The sequence below is a fragment of the Drosophila sechellia genome, chromosome 2L (assembly GCF_004382195.2).
Source record: "Drosophila sechellia strain sech25 chromosome 2L, ASM438219v1, whole genome shotgun sequence".
NCBI lineage: Eukaryota > Metazoa > Arthropoda > Insecta > Diptera > Drosophilidae > Drosophila > Drosophila sechellia.
The window spans coordinates 7,380,853-7,394,178 of NC_045949.1; the positions used below are offsets into that span (position 1 = coordinate 7,380,853).

Here is a 13,326-nt window from a genome sequence, read left to right on the forward strand (position 1 = left end):
ACATTTGGCGAATTAAAAATATGCCGAGATATTATAAAACCCGTACCAGGCGCTCTATTGCTTTATCATTCTCTTACTAATCGGATTTAGCTCATAATTCATGAGCATTAAAATTGCGAACTCCGCTGTTTTTAACCCATCTCCGCCTCTTTTTTTCCGCGATCCCATTCATCATGTGCGATTTTTTCGGTACTAACCTGCAAAGAAAGAAGAGGGGAAAATTTTGGTTAGGTTTTTGAAAGTGAGCAAAAAATGTTTGAAAAGGGCAGCTGAAACGCCCCTTCCTAAGTTCTGAAAAAAAATATATATTTTTTCAGTTCCTTTTTTCCCCCTAAATAAAACTGCACTACCAGAGGTTGGATTTTATTACAGCGTGGGAATGGAGTCAAAAAATCGAGGCTAAAAACGGTCAGCGATTTATGCGAAATGAATCTTTGATGCGCAAACTGCTGGCAGGCACTGTTAAATGGAGATACTTAGATAGATAGGAAAACTGGGTCGCCGCAAGGATTTTTCACTTGCTCAACTGCCACTGATTTGTAATGCAAATGAGGCAAAAGTCGGTGGGTAACTAGTCCGAACGGATAAACATCCTTGTGCAGACAGGAAAACAAAAAGGAAAAAACATGAGGAGGCGTACGCAGAAAGAGACAGACGCAGAGTACACTTCATGGGAAACAATTGTTCCTTGAAGAGGAGCAGGTGCAGCCAGAACACTGCACAAAAGCCGGGGGAGAAGCCAAAATAATAAGTAGACAGCTGTTCAGGGTATGAGATACTGCAGACGAACTCGAGTGGTTTTGCCTCAACAGAAACCGAAAAAACGTACAGAAAGTACAGGAACATACCGGGAAACACAGCGAAACAAATTGCAAGCGGATGTGGGATGCGTCCAGGACTCAGAAGTGGTAAGAGATATGGATACAAAGTGGGTTCTGGAACGGATCTGGTCAGCTAGCAGGCTTCACTTAACTTACCCGTTACCAAAGGAGCAACGTTTGCAAACCACAACGAAACTTCGTTCAGGAAGTGCAACTAATGAGGTGGCCAAGCCCACGAACCAGGGATAATAAACTGCTGCCATGATGGGAAAACGTTGTATCACGGTAACTCCTTGCACTGTGCGAAATTAAGGTCGTTTCCATTGCGAATTCCATCCAGACAATACTCCTATTTCTTGGCTTAGGTTAAGTCTCATAGCCATTCGCCACCAGAGGGTGACCTAAGCCAACTCATGACCTAACCCAAGCTCGTATACAAGTAAACCATTGGAAATCCCTTCAACAAATGATGATGATCATTTGCAAACCCTGCCAAATGTGCGATAAAGTGGGAGTGGTGTCTGCAAGTAGATAGGGAAATGTTCGTGTTTGGACAACATGCTTCATTGGAAATGTAACATGTGTAGGCAGCAATGGACTCTCACCGTTCTGTTCTCCAACTCGCATTCTCTGCATTTGGAGCATTGGCAAAGGATTAAGCAAACGGCACCTCGGTCCCCCTGGAGCCCCCTTTTCGACGACCCTTTCTGCCGCATTCAAGCCTGAAATTGTTCGCATGGCGAATGGCTCGTTGCATTTAAATATTAATAAACATGGCGTGCCAAGCTGAGAGCGCCGAATGCCGCGTCCCAAATGCGAGCACAGCTTTTTTGCTGGGCATACATACGTGACTTCCATGAGTCAACCAAACCGGAGGAGTCAGCCTCCTGCTCGACTCCTTGCCCCCCCAGCCCCATAAGTGCTCTGAACTTTGGCCAAAAAAACGTTGCCGAGTCAGGCAACGAAAAATATTCGCCAGTGCCTCGTTTTCCCTGGAGCCGCTAAAGGCGCACCTTTTTTGCTGCCGCCCATTTACCACCATACAGTCAGCATATAGATCCCCCCTCTGGTTATAGCCAACATCTATCCACCAACCATTATCCCCACCCATTCATTCCATTCACACAATTCTTGTTTCGCTTCTCGTTTTGCGGCTTGTGGATTGTGGCTTGTTTCCATGTCATAAGCGAGTTGCCTACATATTAAATCATCATAGAGCCCCAGCAAAAAGCAAAAGGGTTGAGTTGTAGGTTCGATGGTGGGCAGTGCCCCCCCCATATCATTCTACGTTTGGTTACCCCTCTTTTGGGACAGGCGCCGGTTGGAAATTACAATAAGCACATGTCGAAACGCCCAAATGCAAAAATAGCAGCGACAACAACCAGAATTAGCCATGTCGGGACTGAAAGAACAGCAAAAGACATTCAGGAATGACTACACACTGCGAAAGTTAAAAGTTAACAGCGTATTTGGATGCTCTTAAGTTTGTGTGAAAGGCATGTCCTTAATAAATAACATTTATATACAATCTGAAGATTACGCAGGCCTCACCCAAACACTCTTATAAACAATTTCCACCTGGATATCGTCTCATAAATCAACCGCAAACAAACCCATATTTATCTTTTAAAGGGTATACATACATACTATCATTTCCCCCTTTTAAAAACAACTAATTTTAAGAGCTCCTCTTAACATTTCCGTTAGGGCACAACCGCGGACCGAACCGACTTGGCAACCGATCCGGCCTTTGTCTATCCGATATGACATCATGCCAGCTCAGGCGGCGATCTGTTGAGCCAAATGAAAGGAGACAAAGACAGGGCAAAACAAAAATATAAAAAGACCAAAAACAGAAGACTGACCATTTGACGGCTCGTTTGAGTTGACCGAAGGAGCACCTCATTTCCCCCGCCACAAATCATCATCATCGTCAGCTGCTGCAAATTTATAGGCAGCGACAGGGAAAACAATTGGCCACCAAACGATCGAAGCTGACATTTAAATGTTTTATAATAAATGTCATTTGACAGCTGACAGAATGGCCAAGGTAGCGAGGGCTTTCACCTGGCGAGCTCCTGAGTTTGGCCATGTAAGGACTGGTTTCCTTTCCTTCTTTTTTTTCGGTTGGCTGCTGTGGTTCAGGGAATTGCGCAATCTGCAGAGGAAGCTCCTCCAACCCGCATCGAAATTTTCTCGTTTTTACAACTGCCTCATTTGCTTTTTGTTTACAGCCCATTTGACCTTTAGTTCTTGTTGCCGTCTTTAGTTGTTAAGTGTTAAAGCGTCGAGCAAACAAGAACATATAATTTTGTTGACGGTTTCGGGCCTTGTTCTGTTTTTATTTGGCTGCGGCTAATAATCTTGTCAAATGAAGTGACACTAGTTTGGTTATTACCCCCCAAAATAATCTGATTTCGGGAGGTGTGTCTCCACTTTGTCGGCAACAAAAATCAATACTTTTATCATATGCAAATAGACGAACAAAAGCAATTTGGCCCAGCTTTTCGCTTATCTAATGTCTGAAATTGTAATATTTATTTACGAGGGGTGACGTGGAAAATTTTCTGGAGCATTGCATCGATTATATTGTGGGTTAAATGCATTCAAACAGAGTTCCAAATCAGCAGTCATAAAATAACACTGAACGTAAATAAATGATAAGACCGGCAGAAGGGAAGACAACACAAATTTAAATGTGCTATATTTACCATATTTATTAAACAGAGCAAGGCTTTTTCAAAAATGTAATTTAATTAAATTAGGGCAAAGGTGTACAGTTCGTTTTATTTTTAATATTTTTCTAGTCATCTTATAAGTATATTTTAAAGTGGTACAATTTTTCCCGTCTGTACATAACTGCCTCATTAATTTGCAAAACTGTTTGCAACGCCATTTCGACGTGACCAGCCTCACATTCTTAAAAATATATACAAACGATCGTAAATAAATTGAAATTGTCGTACCTGGCGCTGGTTTTCAGATGTCCCCCATAAACATTTCAGAAAATATACTTTTTACGAGCCAAACAAAAAAAGTCAACCGTAAACAATTAACTAAAAATAAAGAAAACCCAAGTAAGAGTCAGATTCTGAAGCGTGTGGCATGCAGTAATGAGGATTTACGAAAGGCGGTGACCATAGGGCTGTGGATCGCGATCCCGAACGTGACATCAGCACATGGCTCGAAACCCCCGGGAAATTCAGGTAGGGGAATAAAAACCTCGGTGCCCATTTCGTGGAAGGCTAAACATTATGGAAGGAGGCAACGAGACGAGAGACGCCTGTCATTAAGTGGCAGGCGCCAGGGACAGGAAACTGAATTAGTGCCACCTACGCGCTGCTGCCACGCCCACAGCGCCCACGCGAGTCCTCCTCCGCAGGATGTAAATTGATTTGACTGCAGCGCAAAAAAAACGAGAAAATAAAAAAAGGAAAATTGGGAAGAGAAAAAATCCATAGCAAAGTTAGCTCAAAGCCAATTTGCGGCAATTAAAGATACATTCGTATCTGTGTATCTTTGTATCTGTGCGACAGCGTGTGCGAACGCAAAATTGGCTGTCCATTAGCAAAACGTTGATTTTGTGTTATTTTACTCAATTTACTTGCCATTGACATTTGAACTTGGGTGGCTTTGATTAAAATAGACCAAAGAGAGTGTGTGTATAGAAATAGCAACAGAAATCACAAAAGATTTATTGAAATTAGTCAAATACAATGCTGAGAACCAGGAATGTGAATAGATAGTTTGTATCTATAGTATTGGTTCCGAATTTATGGGACATTGCTGGGCAATTTATTGGTTCTTGGGTGAATGACTCAAGAAGCGGCTCTTGGTCTTTTGATTTCGTGCATTATTTGATAGTTTTCCGTGTGACTCAACTCACGACTCTGCCTGTTTCGATTAGGTAAAACACAATGTCTAGACTGCCAGACCGAGCATGAAGGATAAATAAGGTTTCAATTTACAGTCCATATCAACAAGACTTCGTTTTCTAAGCTATTTTAGTGATGCACTAGGCGAAAAGTATGCTACATAACATAATAATTAACTTGCACAGTAAATACAATTTAAGCATTAAAATAGAAATGCCGTGATAAACTGTAACTATATTGACTAAATTTATTTTGGCAATCCAATTGTTTTTTTCAGTGATTTTCGCAACTGAAACCTTAGTGCACCCAAAGGCCAATCGGGTGGGTGGTTTCAATCGCGATCGGGTGACTTTGCGAGTGTTATTGTGACGGGTCCGCAAAACTGCTGCTCAGACACACCTTGCACACGAATTTGCCGCAAACAATGACGCCAGCAATAGCTGGTAATTAGCCACGTTTGACTTTTCGTTGAGCAACAAACAATGCAAAGTAAAGCAGCAGAAAAATGTTTATTTTTTTGCCTTTCAAATGGTAAGTGAATAAAAATTGTAAAATTGATCCAAAACCGGTTTTTTCCCCCCAGCCACATGTCCGTCAAGAGTTGTGCTAATTGACCTCTGAAAATTGAATCTGCGGTCGGTTTTCCAATCCACTCTCTTGGCTAGTTATCTGAAATTGATTTTGATTTTGTTTTGCTGTGCTTTGCCTCGCTCCTAATTAAAATGAAAGTTTTGCGAGGCAAAGTGAAATTGTTGCAAAAAGTATAATAGAGTGGCCAGTGGCTTGAATGATTGATTCAGAAAATATCCGAGCCAATTGGCATTGCAATTCCAGCAATTGCAAATTGTCATAGAAAGCATTCGAGTCAGTCAGCGCGAGTCGACAGGCAAATTGAAATAATTGCCAACGCAGAGTGAGATAAATTTCCCGAAGCGAATCTGAAAAAATGTATCAGCAGAAATCTAGCTGAGAACCAATTATAGAATTTAAAAGTGATAAAAGTCGGCCAAAGAAAGTGTCTTTGAAATTCTCTGGGAGAAAAGAATTCTAGAAGATTTTCAAGCTTCTTAAACATCAATCTGTAAAGGCTGCAATGACACAGCTTATATTTATAAGGAAAAACTTAACCAAGTATGAACAACTTTGATTGTGCATAGTTCTATAATTATATCCTGACTAATGGCAAGGCGAATCAAATTTGTTTACATATTGACAGTAATTACACACTTTGATTGTTGTATTGTTCATTTTTCAAGCCTAGCTCAGCTGTCTACAGTTCGACAGCCACTAGGTGAATTATGATTACATAAGCGGGCTCCGTCAACAGCTCGTTTGAACGCCAAATAGCGAACTAAAGCCAAATAAACTTGTTCGTTTAACACGAGAACTGTGAAATCAACTACAGGTAAAAATTGTTTGTAAATAAAACTCGTTTACCACGGAAAAAACAAAAAAAAAAAGGTAAAGAAACCTGTACTTAGCTAACATGTAAATTTTTAATGTCACAAGTTTTTCATTAAACACATATCTACTTTTTAAATGGTGAAGTAATGAAGAAAAAATATAATCGCTTGGCATACGTAAATTGTTGATGGTTATATATGGATAATGTTAATGCAAACTGTGCAAGTGAAAAAGGTAAAACTTAAGTAGTTTACTTTGTAAAATGCAGAATAATCTATCTATAAATCTCTTTAACTTAAATTTGTTTGAATAATAATTGGTAGCAGATAAACCAAACAAACTAGAGAAGGATATTTGAAACTGGCATTTGCCCCCGTATTCAACACATAAATCAATTGGCCCAATGTACAGCAAACGTCATGACCATATGCTCAACCAATTCCGATTCCCACTTGCATTTCAACTGCGACGACAGACGAAGACTCGAGAGGCCCTCTGAGTTCGAAGTGCGGGGGGAGTGGCAGTAAAATGAAGCGACCTGGAGCAAAACACTTGCAGCTGTTCCCGATCCACTGCGGTCGCATTCGGGCACTTTACAGCACCACTGGCACCATCAGAACCGCCAGCGCCGTCAGTTAGCAGCTGGTATGAAAGCTTTTCTGGGTCACCAACGCATCGAAAACGAACAAAAAAAAAAAACGGAGACAGAGGGGCAAAAAAAAACCAAACAAACGCTGCTGCTTATGGCAACTTTTCACTTCTCTTTCCCGGCAAAACAAAGACAACAAAGCGTGGAAAGAAGACAACAGCGCAAAATGATTCTCCAGCCATCTCATCTCGGCCAGTTGGGGATAAGCATCTCGCTTTGGCTCCACGGCAGGCATCAAATGCAGCATGGGCCCGCATATCTCGGCTTTGCCATCTAGGCCCGGCGAACATGGCGTATGCGCAATATGGCCCACAAAGCGGACGCAACGAAAGAGCCACGAAGATGGGATACCCTTTTTGCTGCTCTCATGTGAAATAAGAATATAATAGTCTACGGTTCACCGTTCTAAAGACAAGAAACTAAACCATCTTACATGCTGTGTGCATGATATGCATTTTTGAAAGTCTAAATACCCTTTACTTAGAAGAGGTATCAACAAAATGGCAAACTTGAGCGTGCAATGCCTTGGAGGTTCTTCTCTGGAGCTGTGCCTGCCATGATTATGATATACATAAATCTCCGGCTCATAGAAAGATGGAGAACGTGTGGAAAGTTCAAAGACCGCCAGTTGGCTAATAGATTTCATCGCAGAGTTCTCGGCGGCCAAATCGCCGTTGCTTTAAAAATTGAAATTCCTCGCTCGATGGATGTACGTGTGTGTGTGTGTGACCCAAATTGCTTTTTAGACTCTGCCGCCAATTAACGAAACAGTTGCAGTTAGCCAAATGTATCTAATCATGACAAATTACATTGTGCAAATAATCGAATCGGGAGACGGCGAACGAAGCAGGCGCCGCCAATTATGTTAATTGATAGTAAAAGTCAAGTTGCGATCTCAAGTCTCAGTCTCAAGCTCAGATTGCGTTCGCATCTGTATCTCCAGCTAATTAAAAGCGAACTCCAAATGCAAAATGTTGCAATTAGTTTGTCAACAAACAGACGCGACAAGGTTTCCACTTCGGGCCGTGGAATTTCGTTTCGCTTTTGCCCGCACTTTTGGAAAATCCGAGCCTACCGGCGTCTGTTGGCTCAGCTGCTGCAATTTGGCCCAACCGATGGGGGAGGGAGAGTGCGGCGTGGAGCGGCATGTGCTAAATTTGCCAATGTTTAAACAAAACTTAGAGTCAGATAACAGATATGCAAATACTTGCCTTAAACGGAGAGACAAGGAATGCGTATGAATAAAAGTAATATAAACGAATGCGAACAAGAGCAGTACAAACACAGTTGGGGGGGCTCGAATATAGTTGGGAAAGTTCGTATTTACTGATCGAGATAATTGTACCCTTACCTAATCAAATGCACCTCAATGGCAGGCAAATTAAGTAATCTATACGCGCTGATAAGATAAGATTTTCTGCATGTCATTTATACAATTATTTAAGAATGTTCTTAAAAAAGTATTACTATTTTAAGATACACAGAAGTAGATTCTGTTTTGGCCCAATTTTAATTTATAAATTTTTAGAAGACAATTTTGTCAGCCACAAAAACTGCAACCACTGGCCACAAAATTGATCTGCCGTATATAATTTGAGTTCTGCTTGCATTTTTCACTCGCTGGCAGAGTCGTGTCAAAATGTCAGGCAATATAAATGGCCTCCAGTTTACGGAGTACCATGTGGTCATAAATCGAGCCATCTAGCCTGAATGCCTGCCTGCCTGCTCCACTGTGCCAAGCTCCACTGTTTGTACTTTTTTAATTCGGTTTTTCTGTTTGCTTGGTTCTATTTCGAATGGCAGCCTCGTGTGTTATTCTTTTTTTTTATATACGTTTTCAATTTGGGTCAAAAACATTTGGCAACTTCAGTGCGTCGCCAACAAGAAACGGCGAGAAAAAAGGCGCCAAGTTCGCCGATCGGAGGCCAAAGCGAACATACAATGGTTGCCAAAGTTAATTGCAAATAAATCGCAACAATGGCAACTATTTTTCATTAATTTCAAATTGAAATGAGCTCGAGCAATTTTCACAAATTTGCCATTAAAAAAAAAACGTTTTTCGTTTGAGCTAAGCCGCTTCTATAGAAACGATTTGTTTTGTTTAGTCTGGGAAACAAATAAAGCGAAAGCGATTAAAATCAGTCTGTATGTGTGTATAAACATTCACATATCGATATAGTTTGCATATAGAAAACAAAGTGAAAATCTGGGCGACATAATAAAGGTATTAACAGAATATTAAATCGGAATATCTGGGCTTATTTATGACTGTCTATATAGAAAAAAGAAACAACTTTTACTTTTTCTTGGAGTGGGGGCAACAAAAGATATAGCGGCACAAAAACTGACAGATTCTTTTGAGTGAAACTTTTGGGTGAAAAATTTCATAATTTCGAGCTGTTAAAAGGTGTGGGCCTGGCATATACTATATATATTTATAGTCCAGAACCGATTTCGCCATATAACCACTTTATTTGTCAACAGTTGACATCGACTGTCGCAATTTTGTCAGCTTTCAATTTGTCAAGATACTTTTTTAGATGCTGGAAGTGTGTCTCTGATGGCCCTCGAAAAAGAAATATAAACCAAGCAGCTGCCTCAAACACGAAAATTGTTTAATCATTAAAGAAAAGATACACAAATAATGTGCGACCTTATCTTCAGTTTAAATTTGTATATCTAAATAAAAAAGAATGATAAAAATGTGTTTCTTCTTTATTTCGGGCAAATAAAAGCAGACGAAGACCTCCAAAAAGATATCTTATCTTGCAACCGAAACAGATAAAGATAGACACTGTAGAAATGTGTGGCGAAGATAGCCCACTGAAAACTGTGTTAAGGTAGCTAATAAGCCAGTGTCAATGTTTGGCCAAAGCTTCCATTTCTGTAACCGCAAATGCACAGAATTGACTTCATTGTCTCCCCCCAAAACGCAATTTTATATTTTCATTTTTATTTACACTTTTTTTTATATTTTTTTATTTGTGATTGCTTTTACCGCTGCCATCAGCAGCAGGTACAACAAAAACAATGCTGGCAAGTCAATGTCGTCAACACAACTTTTAACATTACACAATAAACAGCAGCAGCAACAGAAACCAAAACAACAATTGCTGGCTAGGTTTTTCATGCTTTTTAATGCCGCATTGTCATCACATTTGTTGCCATTACTTAGATATATAGTATGCATATGTACATATGGCCATCCATATAAGCCATTGTATATGCGGAGCCAACAATTGCTGCCAGCGCGAATGGGTTAAAAGGGGGAAAATGTAGAAACACGTGTGGTGGGTAGCCTAGGAATAAATGAAAGTGGTAACGCTTTGGGGGAAAATGTTATGCCAAATTATAGTAATGGGAAAGGGTCTACATTCATGGGCGACAATAGCTTATCATAACGAAACAGTCAATAGCGGCGATGCAGTAATGCCATTTCATATGTTATAACATTACTTGTTATACTTCCAAACATATTTTCTTAATCATATATTAGTTACCTAATCTATTCTCTATTTATCACGCATTGTACACTGTTTTTTCCAATTATACCCAACAGTAAACAGCAAGCAATCTATTTCTGTATAGTTTTCTTACCATAACAAGATCTTCAACTGATACCTCTACAAACCCTGAAAACAGTTCTTGGAAGGCCCTATCCCTATCGATAGCTACTTTCTCTGCTGCTCTTGTGTTTGTTTACCATTCATTGATCCATTCCATCAGTTGCCGAGTCTTATCTGGTATATAGGATCTCAGGCACTACCTGCTCTTATCGGTTTCTCGTTCTCCTACTGTAGAGCATTTGCAGTATCGTGTGGGTTATCCTCTGTCTGGTGTTCCCCTACTCGATTTTACCGCCTTCTTCCTGCTTTTCTCCCGCTTGTGTGGGCATTGTTGTCTGCTTTTAATCAGTCTGAGGCATGGCATAATCATCATCATCGTTCTCCTGCCAACATCGTCATTATTGTCAAAGAGAATCACACATTATTATTTTTTTTTTTATATTTTGCTTCATTTCTTTTTTGCAAAATGCAAAATGGATATCCGGTGCTGGTCGTTCCCAGAAGGAAGTACGCGGTGGCTTTAGCAATTGACTAACTGAACGATTGACTAAATGACGCAGTTCCACGGGCCATGAATCACTACAGAAAAGTACAAAATAAGCGAGCAGACAGAAAAGGAGTCTTTTCATTAGCAGTTCTCTGCCCCTCTCGTGCATACTCCTTTTTTTACCCATTAATCGTGAGCCATTATGCAAGACACGCGCCTCCAGCTCGACTGCAATCCATATGCATTATATACATATATGTATATACATTTGTGGTATATAGTACATATGGGGGGTAGAGGGGGATTTATGAGGTATAGGAGTCGCCTGCACCGATCGTTAGTTACATGCTGGCCATTTAAGGGCAGACAGTCTTCGAGTGGCGACAAAAAGCGAAAGCGTTTCCGAGAGACCTTGAGGCGGTTTCTTCAACTCGTTCTCGGTTTCAGAATTGTCCACCCCCCTCCCCTGTGCAGTATCTTGTATCTTTGTACGAGTATCTTGAAGTGCACACACAGCAGGAGGTTATGGGTGGGAGAAAAACGCAGGTCTCTAAACATTTCAAGTGGTACCTTCTATTCAGAATTAGCCGGGAAAACCTTGACATCAAACGCAGCGAGAAATTTCCCCAGCTGATACGTAGGCATCGAAAGTATCTGGCAGATACACAAAGGGATAGCACATGTGGAATGCTTACGAAATCGAAAGAGGGAGATACAAATGTATCTGCTAAGCAAGCAGCGAAAGTTTGCGGCTTTTTGTATTCAACATCATCATCTGTATCATCAGCAGACTGAATGGGGCCTGAAAGATTATTTTTGCTCAGATACATGTGCACAAAAAACGCCACCTTTCATTGATGTATTCAGTTCTTGGGTAAGAATTTAAATGTGGAATATTTATGAACTTGGGTCATGCATTTATTATCACTCTTTCGATTAAACTGCATTTTTTTAAGTGTATCGAAATTCCAAACCGAACCGGCACAAAAAAATGTATTAAATGCGGATAAAATTGCAAGAGACAAAGAAATGTACAAGGTGGCGATAACAATTTTGGGAATTGGGGAATTCGAATGGAGAACGGGGCTAAAAACCTCAATTGGAGCGTGCGATCTATGTGTGTGTTTGGCGAAAGTTGTGCAAGTCCAAAGTATCTTTGAGATACATTTGTTGATACAGCGAGACGGGAAGAGAAGCTTGGTGTAGAAGTAAAAGTGCGTAGGTAAAAGCTTCGAGCGGAGAATGCGGCTAATGGGCATAATGATGATGAATGCAATCACAATCTCAATCACAACAACAACCCAATCATCGTCATCATAATGATGAGTCCCTAGACCTCGTACCAAAAACTTGATTCCGCTTTCGCTGTGGCGACGGCTGTTGAGTGATTTATACGAAATGTGTCAACTCCGGCTGTCTCTTGTATCTCCCTTCTTCTCATCGTTTTCTAGTCGATTTTCCAATCGACCAACAAATTGCCTCCGAAGATTCTTTATTTTCTAGGTAGTCCGGCAACAAATTGCGGGCACTGTCTTGCGACATAAAAATTACAAAGCATCATTCAACATGTGTGTTATCAGCGAGGCGTTCATGGAGTTGTTGACTCTGACTTTATTTAAATTAAGCAACTTAAAAGCACACAACTACACACACTCACAGAGAACAAGTCATGTGTGAACAGACGCTGAGTAACATTTTAATGGAAATTACAATAAAACGACCGTTTTTCATTCATTTTTTTGGTATTAAAGCGGGCCATATTCGGTGGCGGTTGATAAGCCATCGAGAACGATCCGAGAACAGACCCCACAATGCTTGCATGGAGCAGTTTCAAAAGCCATTCAGGGGTATTAAAAAGGGGGGTTTTAAGTAGATGTTGAGACTGGCAATGGCTCACAAACTGTGAACACAATATAAGGCAGTCAACAATCGTTTAGGGGCTTTAGCCATCAGCTTTCAGTAGTTTTTAAAATTGATAAATTTAGTTATGAACTACATTTATACAGCTCAAAACTTATATAAATAACACAAACAATTCTCTTGAAAAAAGGTGTTGTAGTATTATGTTGAAACTTATTATCGCCAATGTAAAATATATACAACTCGATCGATTCAAGCTTTAGATATAAGATATAAGCAAAATCAATGCAGGCAAGTATTTCCCTTGATGTTTTATGTATGAAACCAATTAGCAATTAGAAACCTGTGTGCTGAAGGGCACAGCTATCTAATCACAAATATGAAAAACGATTGAAGTACAATAATAATTCTTTGTTGGCTTCCAATCGCTCTCAAAACTCGCATTTCAGCTGCACTTTGACACCCACACGATGCGCGATTGCTCTCAAAAAGTGCAACAACGTGTTTGTGACTAACCGCAAACAAAGCCAAAAGTGAAAAATAACAACGGACAACGCCAGCGAACAACATCAATTACAAACGCCCAAATTGCATTTAATTAATGGAAATGTATCCCAAACGTAATGCCCCGTTTTTGTTGTTGTTGTCAAAACAAAATTGGAAT

At 40.3% G+C, this 13,326-nt stretch overlaps 1 protein-coding gene across 4 annotated transcripts in view; it reads right to left on the reverse strand.

The window, feature by feature from the left end:
* LOC6611541 (rap1 GTPase-activating protein 1) overlaps positions 1-13,326 on the reverse strand; it is a 77,507-nt gene that overhangs the window by 17,088 nt on the left and 47,093 nt on the right. The window lies entirely within an intron of this gene.